The sequence below is a fragment of the Stegostoma tigrinum genome, chromosome 18, assembly GCF_030684315.1.
Source record: "Stegostoma tigrinum isolate sSteTig4 chromosome 18, sSteTig4.hap1, whole genome shotgun sequence".
In the NCBI taxonomy this organism is placed as follows: domain Eukaryota; kingdom Metazoa; phylum Chordata; class Chondrichthyes; order Orectolobiformes; family Stegostomatidae; genus Stegostoma; species Stegostoma tigrinum.
Window position 1 is genome coordinate 56814843 of NC_081371.1, and position 14373 is coordinate 56829215.

General features: G+C 44.6%; 1 protein-coding gene across 3 annotated transcripts in view; it reads left to right on the top strand.

Annotated features, from left to right (window-relative positions):
- The first annotated feature begins 2341 nt into the window (after positions 1 to 2341).
- Positions 2342 to 14373, top strand: part of slc38a4 (solute carrier family 38 member 4) — a 79583-nt gene continuing 67551 nt past the window's right edge. The window contains exon 1 of one of the 3 annotated variants that reach the window (XM_048549496.2): positions 2342 to 2457. The gene's annotated coding sequence lies outside the window, so the exon portion shown is untranslated. Of the gene's footprint in view, positions 2458 to 2483; positions 2502 to 14373 lie in introns of those variants that run through there. The other 2 variants (XM_048549495.2, XM_059652557.1) reach the window with 2 other exon arrangements.

A 14373-nucleotide genomic window follows, 5' to 3' on the forward strand; every position in this document is an offset into this window, starting at 1 on the left:
TGCCATAGCAGATGGTGGAATTTGAATTCAACACTAATTCTGGAATTATGAACCCATTGCTGATTGTTGGAATAACTCATTTGGTTCACTAATATTCACTAAGGAAGGAAACTGCCATCCTTGATAATGGGAACTGCAGATGCTGGAGAATCCAAGATAATAAAATGTGAGGCTGGATGAACACAGCAGGCCAAGCAGCATCTCAGGAGCACAAAAGCTGACGTTTCGGGCCCAGACCCTTCATCAGAGAGGGGGATGGGGTGAGGGTTGTGGAACAAATAGGGAGAGAGGGGGAGGCGGACCGAAGATGGAGAGAAAAGAAGATAGGTGGAGAGGAGAGTACAGGTGGGGAGGTAGGGAGGGGATAGGTCAATACGATGAATACAATGAAGAACAAGGACCGCAACTTTCCCCCCACAGTGGTCGAGAACACCCTTGACCGCGTCTCCCGCATTTCCCGCAACACATCCCTTACACCCCGCCCCCGCCACAACCGCCCAAAGAGGATCCCCCTCGTTCTCACACACCACCCCACCAACCTCCGGATACAATGCATCATCCTCCGACACATCCGCCATCTACGATCCGACCCCAGCACCCAAGACATCTTTCCATCCCCACCCTTGTCTGCTTTCCGGAGAGACCACTCTCTCCGTGACTCCCTTGTTCGCTCCACACTGCCTTCCAACTCCACCACACCCGGCACCTTCCCCTGCAACCGCAGGAAATGCTACACTTGCCCCCACACCTCCTCCCTCACCCCTCTCCCAGGCTCCAAGATGACTTTCCATATTAAGCAGAGGTTCACCTGCACATCTGCCAATGTGTTATACTGCATCCACTGTACCCGGTGTGGCTTCCTCTACATTGGGGAAACCAAGCGGAGGCTTGGGGACCGCTTTGCAGAACACCTCCGCTCAGTTCGCAATAAACGACTGCACCTCCCAGTCGCAAACCATTTCCACTCCCCCTCCCATTCTTTAGATGACATGTCCATCATGGGCCTCCTGCAGTGCCACAATGATGCCACCCGAAGGTTGCAGGAACAGCAACTCATATTCCGCTTGGGAACCCTGCAGCCCAATGGTATCAATGTGGACTTCACCAGCTTCAAAATCTCCCCTTCCCCCAACGCATCCCAAAACCAGCCCAGTTCGTCCCCTTCCCCCACTGCACCACACAACCAGCCCAGCTCTTCCCCTCCACGCACTGCATCCCAAAACCAGTCCAACCTGTATCTGCCTCCCTAACCTGTTCTTCCTCTCACCCATCCCTTCCTCCCACCCCAAACTGCACCTCCATTTCCTACCTACTAGCCTCATCCCACCTCCTTGACCTGTCCGTCTTCCCTGGACAAATCTATCCCCTCCCTACCTCCCCACCTATACTCTCCTCTCCACCTATCTTCTTTTCTCTCCATCTTCGGTCCGCCTCCCCCTCTCTCCCTATTTGTTCCAGAATCCTCACCCCATCCCCTCTCTGAAGAAGGGTCTAGGCCCGAAACGTCAGCTTTTGTGCTCCTGAGATGCTGCTTGGCCTGCTGTGTTCATCCAGCCTCACATTTTATTAAACTGCCATCCTTACTTGGTCTGGCCTACATGTGACACCAGATCCACAGCAGTGTGGTTGATTCTGAACTGCCCTCTGGGCAATTAGGGATGTGCACTAAATGCTGTCGGACCGTTGATGGCCTCATCCTATGAATTAAAAAAAGACTCAGTTCCTCTCTCCACAGACGCTGCCTAGTCTCTGTAGAATTTTCTGCATTTTTTTTCAGATCCTTATCGCCTTTTGCTTTTCAGTAAAAAGCAGGTGCACTCTCAAATCACTGAAGGAGCTGTCACAGGAATGCACCAGGAGAACGAAATTTCACGCGTTTGCTTTGAACGAGCACGTTTGCAAAAAGCACAGCGGCCCCCAGTCGAAGTGCCAACTCAGAAGCAACAAAATGTCCCGTTAGCACAAAAACCTCATCACTGGCAAGCCGGGGGTGGGGTGGGGGAGGAACGGGGCTTTTTTTTTGCTGAGATATGAGATTAAGACAGACTAGGAAGCAAAGACAGCAGTTCCGAAGAGAAATATACAGTATTCAGTCTGTTGGCAATTTGGTGGTTAGATGTGTATTTTTTTAATGAGATACGAATTACAGTTCTTTGGGGTGTCTGATTTTAGGGAAGGTCAGAAAATATTCCTGTTACAACCTCACTCCTAGCAGATTGTCTTTGCAGAGCGGATACTGTGGTGAGCTCCAAGCCCCTTTGTTTATGGAGTTTCTCCTTGGACAGCTCCGATTTGATTGACCAGCCCAAGGCGTGTCCTGTCATTCATGAAACATGAAACTGAGTGATTCTGTGCTCTGTTCACATGTGGAAATTTCCACTATCTCCCCAACACTGTTAAATGCAGAGGAGCCCCTCTGAAAATGACAATTTGCTCGATTTCCGTTGCCATTTAAAGGTGGGTTTAGTCCGAGATTTAAGAAAAAAAGTTTAATGAAAAAGGTGCAGATAACATTTAAATTGCTTTTACAAACTCAGAGCTGAATTTTAGATTTTAAGCCTTCAATGGGTTTAGACTTTTGCTTCTAAGAAAAGCAGAGTATTTTTGTTTTGGAGGTTAAGATGTTTGTATATTGTAAGTTAGAAGCTATTAAAATATGTGCATGTGGACAATTAAGAACAATATTAATTAATCTGGAAATGTGGGTGTGAGTAAAGAGAGAATTGTTAAATATTTGCTGGGGTGGCAATGAGAGAATGATCTTTTTACTATCAGGGTCGTTTTGAAGTTCACTGACTTTTTCCCGTTTCTATGTTATTCCATGCGTGTTTGTGAAGTGCTTCTGGACGCTGTGATTTAAAAAAAATGTTAACAGCGCCTTTTTCCATTGATTCCTGACAAACCAGCTTTCCTTTGCGATAAAGCGGTGCTTTGCTGTAATTGTTGGAGCAGTGTTGAATTCCCTTTAACCGTGCTGTGGCTGAGCATTGTATCTTATAACGTGCTGGCCCGGTGATTCTCAGGTGGGGATTGTTTATTGCTGTTTCAGATTGAGAGAGTCGTCGGGGAAGCTTGACATTGGGTATAAAATGGTGTCGGTGTGTCTTTTAAAGTCTACATTGTGTTTTGTGCGTTTGGCTGTTGTTGTATCCGCCTCTTTAAGTGAACGCCTCTGCATTGAATGTTGGATCCTGCAGAACACTTTGATGGGATTATTCTGCCATTGTACTGGATTTATCCGTCCTCCTTTTGGTTTCTGCCCCCGCTCCGCTTCCTTACAGAGAGCAAAGTGGGTGGCCTGGGCAGAGGAGTGGGTGTGGGAGAGAAATAGTTAAAAAGAGGAGCTGGCACTCGGCGGGGGTGGGTGGGTTTGGTGTGGTTACCTGTGTAGGAGTATGGTTTTTGAAATCTTCAGGTGCCCACCTGGTACACCACATAGGCTTGGCTATAGGTGGCACCACTGTGTATCAATGGAGGCTCTGGGTAAAGGGAACAATCTCACCCAGACTTCTCAGTGCCTACCAGCTCCTGTCCTACGTGGCTTTGGCTAAATAAAAACTGAGAGAGCTGAGGATGCTGTAAGATCAGAGCCAAAAACAGAAGTTGCTGGAAAAGCTCAGCAGATCTGGTAGCATCTGTGAACAGAAAATCAGAGTTAATATTTCAGGCCCAGAGTCTGATTTCTATTCACAGATGCTGCCAGACCTGTTGAGTTTTTCCAGCAATTTCTGTTTTTGCAGCATGCTTTCCAGTTGCTCAGTGTATTTCATATAGAAGTGTTTCTTTGAATTAGAAGATTTCCTTCTCAACCTCATTTTTTTTTTGGGAGGCCCATGTGTCATAGCGTCAGCTCCTTTATCAGGCTCCTTCTTGAATTTAGCATCTGCAAGCTGACAGATACCTGATATGTTTACCAGGCAGTAGAAATGCAGATCTCCAATTACATGATGCTACTGACAGTCTATATTCTCCCCTTTTGTTCCCTAATGTTTCTTAAGACTCTTTTGTCCAAACAACATTATTTCATTCATAAAATTTGTAAAAGTACGTTTTACAATCTGGAGAATGAAAGATGATCTTGTTGAAAGATTCTGCAGAGGCTTGACTCCTGCCTACTAACCTCATCCCGCCCCCTTGACCTATCTGTCCTCCCTGGACTGACCTAACACCCCAGCTACGCTCTCTTTTACTGGCTCCATCCCCATCTCTTTGACCTGTCTGTATCCTCTCCACCTATCTTCTCCTCTATCCATCTTGTATTCGCCTCTCCCTCTCTGCCTATTTATTTCAGAATCCCCTTCCCCTCCCCCATTTCTGAAGAAGGGTCTAGGCCCGAATCGTCAGCTTTCCTGTTCCTCTGATGCTGCTTGGCCTGCTGTGTTCATCCAGCTGTACAGGATGTTGAAATGATGTTTTCCCTTTTGAAGGAGTCTGGCACTAGAGGACATTGTTTACACATCAGTAATCTCCCATTTGAGGCGGAGATTAGGAAAATGTCTTGCATTCAGAGTCTTTGGAATTCCATTCCCCAACTCACTGAATGTTCACATACTATTAATGGCTGAGGTGGGTAGATTCTTGATTCCCAAGGTGATGAAAGATTATTGACAGTATGCAGGAACGTAGAGTTGAGGTTAAAATCCCATCAGCGGTGATTGGCACAGCAGGCTCAAAGGAGCGAATGGTCTACTCTTGATCCTTGTTCGTATGTTCTAAGGGTTGCGAATCTTTAGAGCACTCATCTACAGAGAAAGCTGAAGGTGAGTTTTTGAATTTTTTTACAACCAGAAGAAGACAGATTTTTTTGTTGTGAGGTGTCTGTGGCCGTTGGGATAAGCAAGAAAATGTAGTTGAAGATGTAGCCGGGCCTCTGTAATCTTATGGTAGAGCAGGCTAGATTGGGGAGATGAGTGGTTTGCTCCCAATTTGTAAATACATTATGCCAGTTTGACATGGTTCATTCAGTACAGATCATCACACTTACCATTGCAGGCCATATTTACAATTCATGTTTCATGTCAGAAATTCTTGGGTTTTGCATGGTTTTCTAATGCTCACTGGCCTGTGGTGGGAGGGTCTTAGATGGACGCCTTATCCCATTAAACATTATTTGCAGAAAGGTTACAGATTTCAACTGAAATATTGCTAAATTCAGGGAGGTGGGGGTTGGTATTAGGGGGCAAGGGAGCTGATGAAGAGTCAGTTTCCCTCTCATATTCAATGGCTTTCCTCGATCCAGGATTTAAGAACATAATCCAGGCTGACACTTCAAGTTAATGGAGACGTGTTGTGTACTTGCTGATGCTGTCTTACAGAGGAGTCACATGTAAATCAGAGATAATGGGAACTGCAGATGCTGGAGAATCTGAGATAACAAAGTGTGGAGCTGGATGAACACAGCAGGCCGAGCAACATCTTAGGAGCACAAAAGCTAATGTTTCAGGCCTAGACCCTTCATCAGAAAGGGTCTGGGCCCGAAACGTCAGCTTTTGTGCTCCTAAGATGCTGCTTGGCCTGCTGTGTTCATCCAGCTCCATGCTTTGTTATCTCACAAGTATTGTGGAATTGGTTGGAATTGTTGTAAGAGGTCTGATTGTGATTTGTATAAGAATGCATGACTTTTTTTCCACCTTTCCTGGCCAGTATTTATCCTTTATCATTACATTGTCTCTTTATAGCACTGCTGCTGTTCATGACTTGCTTGGGTGAATATTGGCTGCCGTTCTGTCATATAATGACAGCACAGTGTAATTCAGAAATAGTCAATTGGCTGTGAAGTAATTTGGGGCATCATTAGAATGTGAAAGATGCTATATAAATGTAGGTTCCTTCTGTCTGCAAAAAATGTGCGTGCATTTGGACATTGAGTAAAAGTAGTTTGGGGATTTAGCCTCCCTATCTGCCTCACGTTCACATTGAGAGGCATGGATTGTTTTACAAGAGGAAAAGATCTCTCTAATAACCTCCACCAACTACACCACTCCAGATTTTCCACAGAATATTGTGGTTGTTCACAAAAATTGGGTGCAGCATTATAATCAGGTTTAGGATTGGAAGCAGTAACCTAGCAACCTCTCTGGTAGACATTTGTGCGATACATACAGTGTGGGCTTAACATGCATGCTAGTTACCTGGGTAAGGTTAGAGTCCAAAAAAACTGCTGTCGCTGGGATCCAAGGTAGACAAACAGGAGTCTGGAAGAGGGATAATGAGAACTGCAGATGCTGGGGAATCTGAGATAACAAGATGTAGAGCTGGATGAACACAGCGGGCCAAGCAGCATCTCAGGAGCACAAAAGCTGACGTTTTGGGCCGAGACCCTTCGTCAGGAAAGGGGGATGGGGGGAGGGTTCTGAAATAAATAGGGAGGGAGGGGGAGGCGGATTGAAGATAGACAGAGGGGAAGGTAGGTGGAGAGGAGACAGACAAGTTAAAGGGTCGGGGATGGACCCCATAGTGGTGAGTGTAGGTGGGGAGGTAGGGAGGGGATAGGTCAGTCCGGAGAGGACGGAAAGTTCAAGGGGGCGGGATGAGGTTAGTAGGTAGGAAATGGAGGTGCGGCTTGAGGTGGGAGGAGGGGATAGGTGAGAGGAAGAACAGGTTAGGGAGGCGGGGATGTCCAGGAGGAGGACTTGTGTTGGAGGCAAGTGATGGAGTCAGTGGAGAGAGGGTTAGGCTCACGGTTAGAGAAGTAAGCGTGGAGGAACACAGCAAGCCAGGCAGCATCTGGAGGAAAGGAGAAGTCAATGCTTTGGGTATTACCCTTCTTCAGGATTGGATGTGGGGATAGGGGGACCTGCAGATAAAGAAGTGGGGGAGCGTTCTAGTGGAATGGTGGTGATAAGTGGACACTGGTAGTAGGTGCGACCTGGTTGGTTGATGGGATGAATGAATCCCGCTGGGTGGGAAAAGGGTCACTGGACCTGAAACGTTAACTCTAATTTCTCCCCATAGATGCTGCCGGATTTGCTGAGATTTTCCAGCAGTTGCTGTTTTTGTTTCTGGTTTCCAGCATTGGCAGTTCTTTTAGTCTTTTTGAAAATTATATTCAGTGACTTTGAAGTGGAGACTGGAGAAATGAAATAATGGCTTGATTTATATTTCGATCTAATTGCATTAGCAGATAGTGTTTTATTTTTGCTGAACCAGATTTCTGAAGTCTGCAAATGAGGACAGAGTGTTAGCCATGACACTGTAAGGAATCATTTACACTTTTCCATTAGCACCAACAATCCATTAGCCTTCCTGATTATCTGCTGCACCTGTGTGCTAGCTTTCTGCGTTTCATGCAAAGGTTTCCCCAAGCCCCTATATGCTGCAGCTTTCTGCAGTTTTTTTTCCATTTTAATAATAGTCTGTTCTTTTGTTCTCCCTTCCAAAATGAACGACTTTGCATTTTCTGGCCTTGTACTCTATTTGCCAATTGTTTCGCCCATGTAACCTATCAATATCTCTCTGTAAACAATTTCTGTCCCTCTCACAACCTGCCTTTCTACCTATTTTAGTGTCATCTGCAAAAAGCTGGGAACATAGCGATTTAGCAGTTCTCATCCATGAGTCATAAAATACTAGCATCCAAGTTTAACGGATAATAGGGAAAGCAAATGGAATGTTGGCCTTTAATTGAAAGGGAATAGAGTATAAAAGTAGGAAGAGTTTACTAAAATTATACAAGGCGCTAGTCCAAATACAGCTGGACTACTGTGATCTCTTTAGGGCCTCTTATCTAAGGCAAGATACACTGGCCTTGGAGGCAGTCCAGAGAACATTCACTAGAATGCTGCCAGATACAGAAGGACTGCTTATGAGAGGATATTGAGTAGATTGGTTCTGTGCTGTTAGGAATATACAAGAATGAGAAGGGACCTTACTGGAAACATGACGGATTCTTGGAGGACTTGACAGGTGGATGCAAAACAATTGTTTCTCCTTGTGGGAGAGGCTAGGACTGGAGGGAATCAAAGGTCATGGGTAAAAGGCAGGAAGTCAGTAGAATCACTGTGCCCATTTGGCCCATCAAATTCACACTGACTCTCAGAAGAGCACCCGCCTACCTTATCCCCGTAACCCTGCATTTCCCATGGCTAAACTACTTAGCCTACACATCCTTCGGCACCTTGAGTAATTTAGCATGGCCAATCCATCCAACCTGCATATTTTTGGACTGTGGACTAAGAGGAAACTGGAGCACCCAGAGGAAACCCACAAAGGCATGGAGAGAATGTGCTAACTCCACACACAGTCGGTTGAGGGTGGAATCAAACCCAGTCCTTGGCATTGTGAGGCAGCAGTGCTAACCACCAATCCACTGCACTGCAAACTGGGCCTGAGGATTATGAGATCAGCCATGATCTCCTTGAATAGTGGAGCAGACTTGATGGGCTGAATGGCCGCTTTCTGTTCCTATGTATTATGATCCAATTATCAAATCCCACTTCTTGGGCACTTGGATCCAAAGCCACCTTAAAAACCCATGATTTGGTGATGTCCTTGAGCCATTGTTCTTTCTGCTTGACTTTTCAGTCCTGTCAGCACTTACAGAGGGGCTCTGACACTGCTGGGATAGCTGGAATGTTGACTGACAGTTCTCAAAACTGTTCCACTGAGAAGCAGCAGTCCCACTCGCGCCTTGTTTAGCTGTTGGCTCTGTGTTGGGGTGCAGGACTGGTTTCTGTCCAATGTATCACTTACTGGCAACTTCCATTCTGTGGGGATGGGTGAACAGTTCCTCTCTGCTCCTTAATATCCAGGCCAAGAATTTATTACTGCTGCAATCTTCATCACTGGAAAGACGCGGAAATGATTTGTTACAGGAGGGAAATCAGCTCAAGGGATCTGCCCCAATAAAATAATATTTCTTGCATTCTTTTGTGGGAGGTATCTGGCATGAAGGTGCTTGTCAGATGCTAGTTAATAATTGAATGCTGGGACAAAATGTGTTAGCTTTCTGGTTGAGATGATCCAAATTATTTACTAGGTAAGCTTGGAAACAGAGTCAGAATTGATCGGAATGGGTGGAATTTGTATCCCATTTGGAATAGATATGTAAATTGATGCTTATTTTGTAAATTATCTGTTTTAAGTGGCTAAGTTCATTTGACGTAAACTTTGATCGATTGCATGTAAAAATCACCTAAGTGAAAATAATAAATAAAATCACTGTAGTCCTGCTGGGAAATGAGAAAGAGAGATGATTAGTGAAGGTTTAAGCTGAGGATCAGCACACTTCAGGCAAAGGGAGAGGTACCATAAGCCAGGATAATGAAATGTGAGGCTGGATGAACACAGCAGGCCCAGCAGCATCTCAGGAGCACCTGAAATGCTGCTGGGCCTGCTTTGTTCATCCAGCCTCACATTTCATTATCTTGGATTCTCCAGCATCTGCAGTTCCCATTATCACTGGTACCATAAGCCAGGGCAGGATTTGAACCCCTCCTGTTGGCATTACTGCATAGTGGAAACCAGTTGTGCAGCCAACTGAGCTAACCAACCATTGAGGGATCCGAATACGCAGTGTTTACACCTGCATTTGAGACCAAGTAGCCTAGAATGGTAGGAGAACTTTAGACTGCTTTGCTAAGCAGGATTGTGTATCAGTAGAGGTCGTCAGTTGACTTAGCTGGCAAGATTTACAGGACTGTACCTGTGGTAGGGGGTTGCTTAGTTCAGTTGGCTGGATAGCTGGTTTACAATTCAGCCTGGCACCAACAGCATGGGGTTCAATTCCCACACTAGCTGCAGTTACCATGAAGGACTCTCCTTCTCAACCTCTCCTCTTGCCTGAGGTGTGGTGACCCTCACATTAAACCACCGCCACTAGCAGTCATCGTTCCCTAATGAGCAGGACTATGCAACTTTACTACCCATTATAAAAGTAACAATAACTTTGATAATACATAGCAAGGTTGCCTGCACAACATTTGGAGAAGAGAAGGGAAAGGACCAAAAGTAAGACAAACTTGATCTCTTGAAATGCAGAAAATTGAGAAGTAAAAACAGTGGCATGTGATCTAAAATGTGCAGATGTAGTCTGGTAATGGCATTAGTGTGTGATTTCTTGAGCAGCCTGCTAGGAACAGCAAATGAATAACACAACACTTTCTCCAAAGACAGCTCATTAGTGTCTCAGCGGCAATTAAAGTTTGCCAAATTTTCTACCCTCTGCTGAGAGACATTTTCTTCCTATTTTGTTTGAAAAGAAACAGAAGAGAAGCATAAACTCACTCTCAGTAAGATCACTATCCCCATTTTGTTTCTGCAGTTTATATTGTAGGTACTTATAATAACCAACTTCCAAAGGATTTTTATGTAAAGAGAGTCATAGGTTTGACAATGGCTATGTGCAACTACCTTTGATCCTCTACTGTGAAAGTAATGACTTTAGTCTTCCCGATATTGGAGAAGATTTCTGCTCAATGAGATACTTATTAGTCAGATAAACAATGTAATAATAGTGTGGTAGTGGTGAAGAGGTTTGGGTGCTGAGATTGAGCTCCATGTCTTTAGCATACATGTAAAAATTGATTCATTGTTTCTAGATAATGTCACCGAGGGGCATGTGGATTAGAAATAAAGGTAGAGTTTCCATAGTCGCACTCTACCATTAGAGAGTGGTCATAAGTTTAACCTGGCAGCCTCTGGTGAGGTTGAAAAGGTGGCACCTTCATGGTAACCTCAGCCTGTTCAGGAATTGAACCTACACTGTTGGCGTCACAATCCAGTCAGATGAACTGACTTACCTCCAACAATAAAATACAAGAGGGGACCAAAGATCGATCCTTGGAGCACACCAGTGCTACAGTGTTCTGTGAGCAGGTAGAGGAGCCATTGTGATTCAGTGAATACAGTGTATGGGTGAGAAAAGGTCCTACACAGTTGTGGGGAAGGTATTTAGAGTAGGTGGTGTAGTCAAACATGCCAAAGATTGCACACAGATGGAAAAGAATGAGGGATTTGCAACTTTAAGAGCTGTTTGCAGAAACCTAGTTGATTCTTATTTGGGCAGGAGTCAGAATGGACTTGGGAGGTGACAACATTAAGAAAGATTTAGTGTCGAGTCCATCATACATGGCCATTGGGTTCTATCTCTTCACTATCTCACTCTGTGTTATCTGTATGCATGTCTGACATCCAGGAACATAGACCGCACATCACTGTCATCAAGTGATTGAATCAAACAGAAGTGCCTTTGATTTTTCATAATAGCTAGAATATGCCTGACCAGCCCATGCTTATGATGCTCCTTTTAAAAAGAAAACACATATTACACAACACTTTCAGGTGTGATTAGGATTCTGTAATTGGGCAGCACTTGTTGAATCATCCTGAGTGCACTGATAGCTACGCTAAGAACCAATTTATGATAACCAGCTTAACTCATAATGTGGATCATTTACTCTTGCTAGAGGTGACGTGTCCTTATGCAGGGAGCCAGTCACAGCAAAACGAAGGAACACTTGTTATTGCCTTGCAAACACATTCTGCATTTTTCAGAGCCTGAGAATCCTACAGCTCCCTCTTGCTTTCTAGGCCAAACAAAGTTGCCACGCCTCCCAACCCACACCATTTTCTCCTGTAGTATCAATTGTTGCGATCATTTTGAAATTTGGTATTCTTGCTTTTGTCCTGATGAATGCCAGATGCGAAGCCTTAGCAAAGTGTCCTGTTTTTAGCAATTCTCACGTTCCATACAATGAAGCGAGTTGAATTATACAGGATAACAAAACTGGATGAAAACAGCAGGCCAGGCAGCATCAGAGGAGCAGGAAGAGTTGAATTATACAGCAGCTTTCAGAATCACTGGACAACTCAAAATACTTTCCAGCTAGGGAAGTACTTTTGTAAAGTGTAGCCATTGTTGTAATTTGGAAACCTAGAGGCAAATATTGTACATAGCAAGCTGCAATTTGATAATGGAGGAGAGCAGATAGAAATAGTTCATTAAGTAACTGCTCTGATCCTTTTTTCTCCTACAAAACAGGAGTAGACCATAAGGTATTGGAGCAGCAGTAGGCCATTCAACCCATTGAGTCTGCTCTGCCATGCTATGAGATCGAGGCTATCCTGATAATCATCAGCTTGACTTTCCTGCCTTTTCCCCATAACCCTTGGTTCCCTTACTGATTAAAAATCTGTCTGTCTCAGCCTTGAATATACTTAATGACTGAGCCTCAACAGCCCTCTGCAGTAAAGAATCTCAAAGATTCATTACGCTGGATCCAAAAACATGCAGATTAGGTGGATTGGCCGTGCCTTAATTGCCTATAGTGTCCAGGCATGTGCAAGCTGGAAAGATTAATCATGGGAAATGCAGAGTTACAAGGATAGGGTAGGGGTATGGATCTGGGTGGGATTCAGAGGGTCAGTGTGCACTCAATGGGCTGAATAGTTTGCATCCATAGTGTAGGGATTCTGTGACTCTCTGGGAAGAACGTTCCTTTCATCTATGACTTAAATGTGTGACTCTTTAATTTGAAATAATGCCCTCTGGCCCTAGTGTCTTCCACAAGGGGAAAAACCTCTCCACAAAGAATCTAGCATGTTCCAATAAGATTGCTTCTTATTCTTCTGAATGCCAATGAGTACAGGTCCAACCTACTCAACTTTGCTTCATAAAACAGGCCTTCCATACCCAGGATCAGCCCAGTGCACCTCCTTTGGGCCACCTCTAATGCCAGATAGAGAGACAGAAACTGTTCACAGTATTCTAGGTGTGGTCTTGCATAGTTTTAGCAAGACTTTCCTATATGGGCAGGCAGAGCCAAGATGATGTTCCAAAAGGGAAATTGTGTTCAATTAATATATCAGATTATCAACAAAATAATGTTCATGGTGGATAGAGGAAAACCAAGAGGTGTGATGTATTTGCTTCCCAAAAGGCATTTCATTGAGTGCTGCATTAAGTTTAAAAGCACAGAGTAAGGATAACTGGGCCTTTTTTCAGAATAAATTAAAGAACTGTGAATGATGGAGGCCTGAAACAAACAAAAACAGAAACTTCTGGAGAACCTCAGCAGATCTTGCAGCATTTGTGGAGAGAAAGCACTTTGACCTGTCTAGATGGTGGTTCCATGGTCATAATTACTGAGGCTAGCCTTAAGTGCCAGGTTTTATGAATTGAAGTCGAATTCTACCAATTACTGTTGTGGATATATGAACCCAAACCTCCCAGAACATGACAACAAAGTGTGAAGCTGGATGAACAACAGCAGGCCAAGCAGCATCTCAGGAGCACAAAAGCTGACGTTTCGGGCCTAGACCCTTCATCAGAGAGGGGGATGGGGAGAGGGAACTGGAATAAATAGGGAGAGAGGGGGAGGCGGACCGAAGATGGAGAGAAAAGAAGATAGGTGGAGAGGAACGTATAGGTGGGGAGGTAGGGAGGGGATAGGTCAGTCCGGGGAAGACGGACACGTCAAGGAGGTGGGATGAGGTTAGTAGGTAGGAGATGGGGGTGCGGCTTGAGGTGGGAGGAGGGGATAGGTGAGAGGAAGAACAGGTTAGGGAGGCGGGGACAAGCTGGGCTGGTTTTGGGATGCAGTGGGGGAGGGCGAGATTTTGAAACTTGTGAAGTCCACATTGATACCATTGGGCTGCAGGGTTCCCAAGTGGAATATGAGTTACTGTTCCTGCAACCTTCAGGTGGTGCCAGCTTTTGTGCTCCTGAGATGCTGCTTGGCCTGCTGTGTTCATCCAGCTTCACACTTTGTTATCTTGGATTCTCCAGCATCTGCAGTTCCCATTATCTCTCCTCCCAGAACACGAGCCTGGGCTTCAGGATTACCAATCCAGCAACAGTACCATGCATCATTGTGGCATCACCCATTAGTGTGAAAAACAAGCGTGCTGTTGATGCTTTACGGACAAGATTTGCAATATGATTCATGGCGTTAGAGGTGCAATTATTCAAATACAGGGCCCTGTCCTTCACAAACAGAAAATATTTCCATGCATTGCACTTACTTCAACTGATGAAAAGCTTTTGGAGGGTGCGGGGATGATATGGGGAGAAAGCGGGATTAGTTACTGCGTTGGATGATCAATCATGATTATATTGAATGATGAGCGGTTTCGAAGGGCTGAATGGCCTAGTCTTTCTATTTTCTATGAGTTCCGGACAGGCCAGTAAAAGTGTATTCCTCCAATTTATTTCCTATAGAAAAGAACAACTAGAAATAGAAAGAGAGCTTATTGTAGGCTTAAATGAAATAATAACTTCCATCATCCCCCAGTACATTGTGAACTTAGGAAATTAACTAGCTGCATGCATGGAAAGCAGGAGAGCAAGTTATTTTACAGAAGAAATTGTGGAATTGAAAGCACCTAATTTTCAATTAATTTAGTTTTTATTTCCTCTAAGCTTGATGATCAACA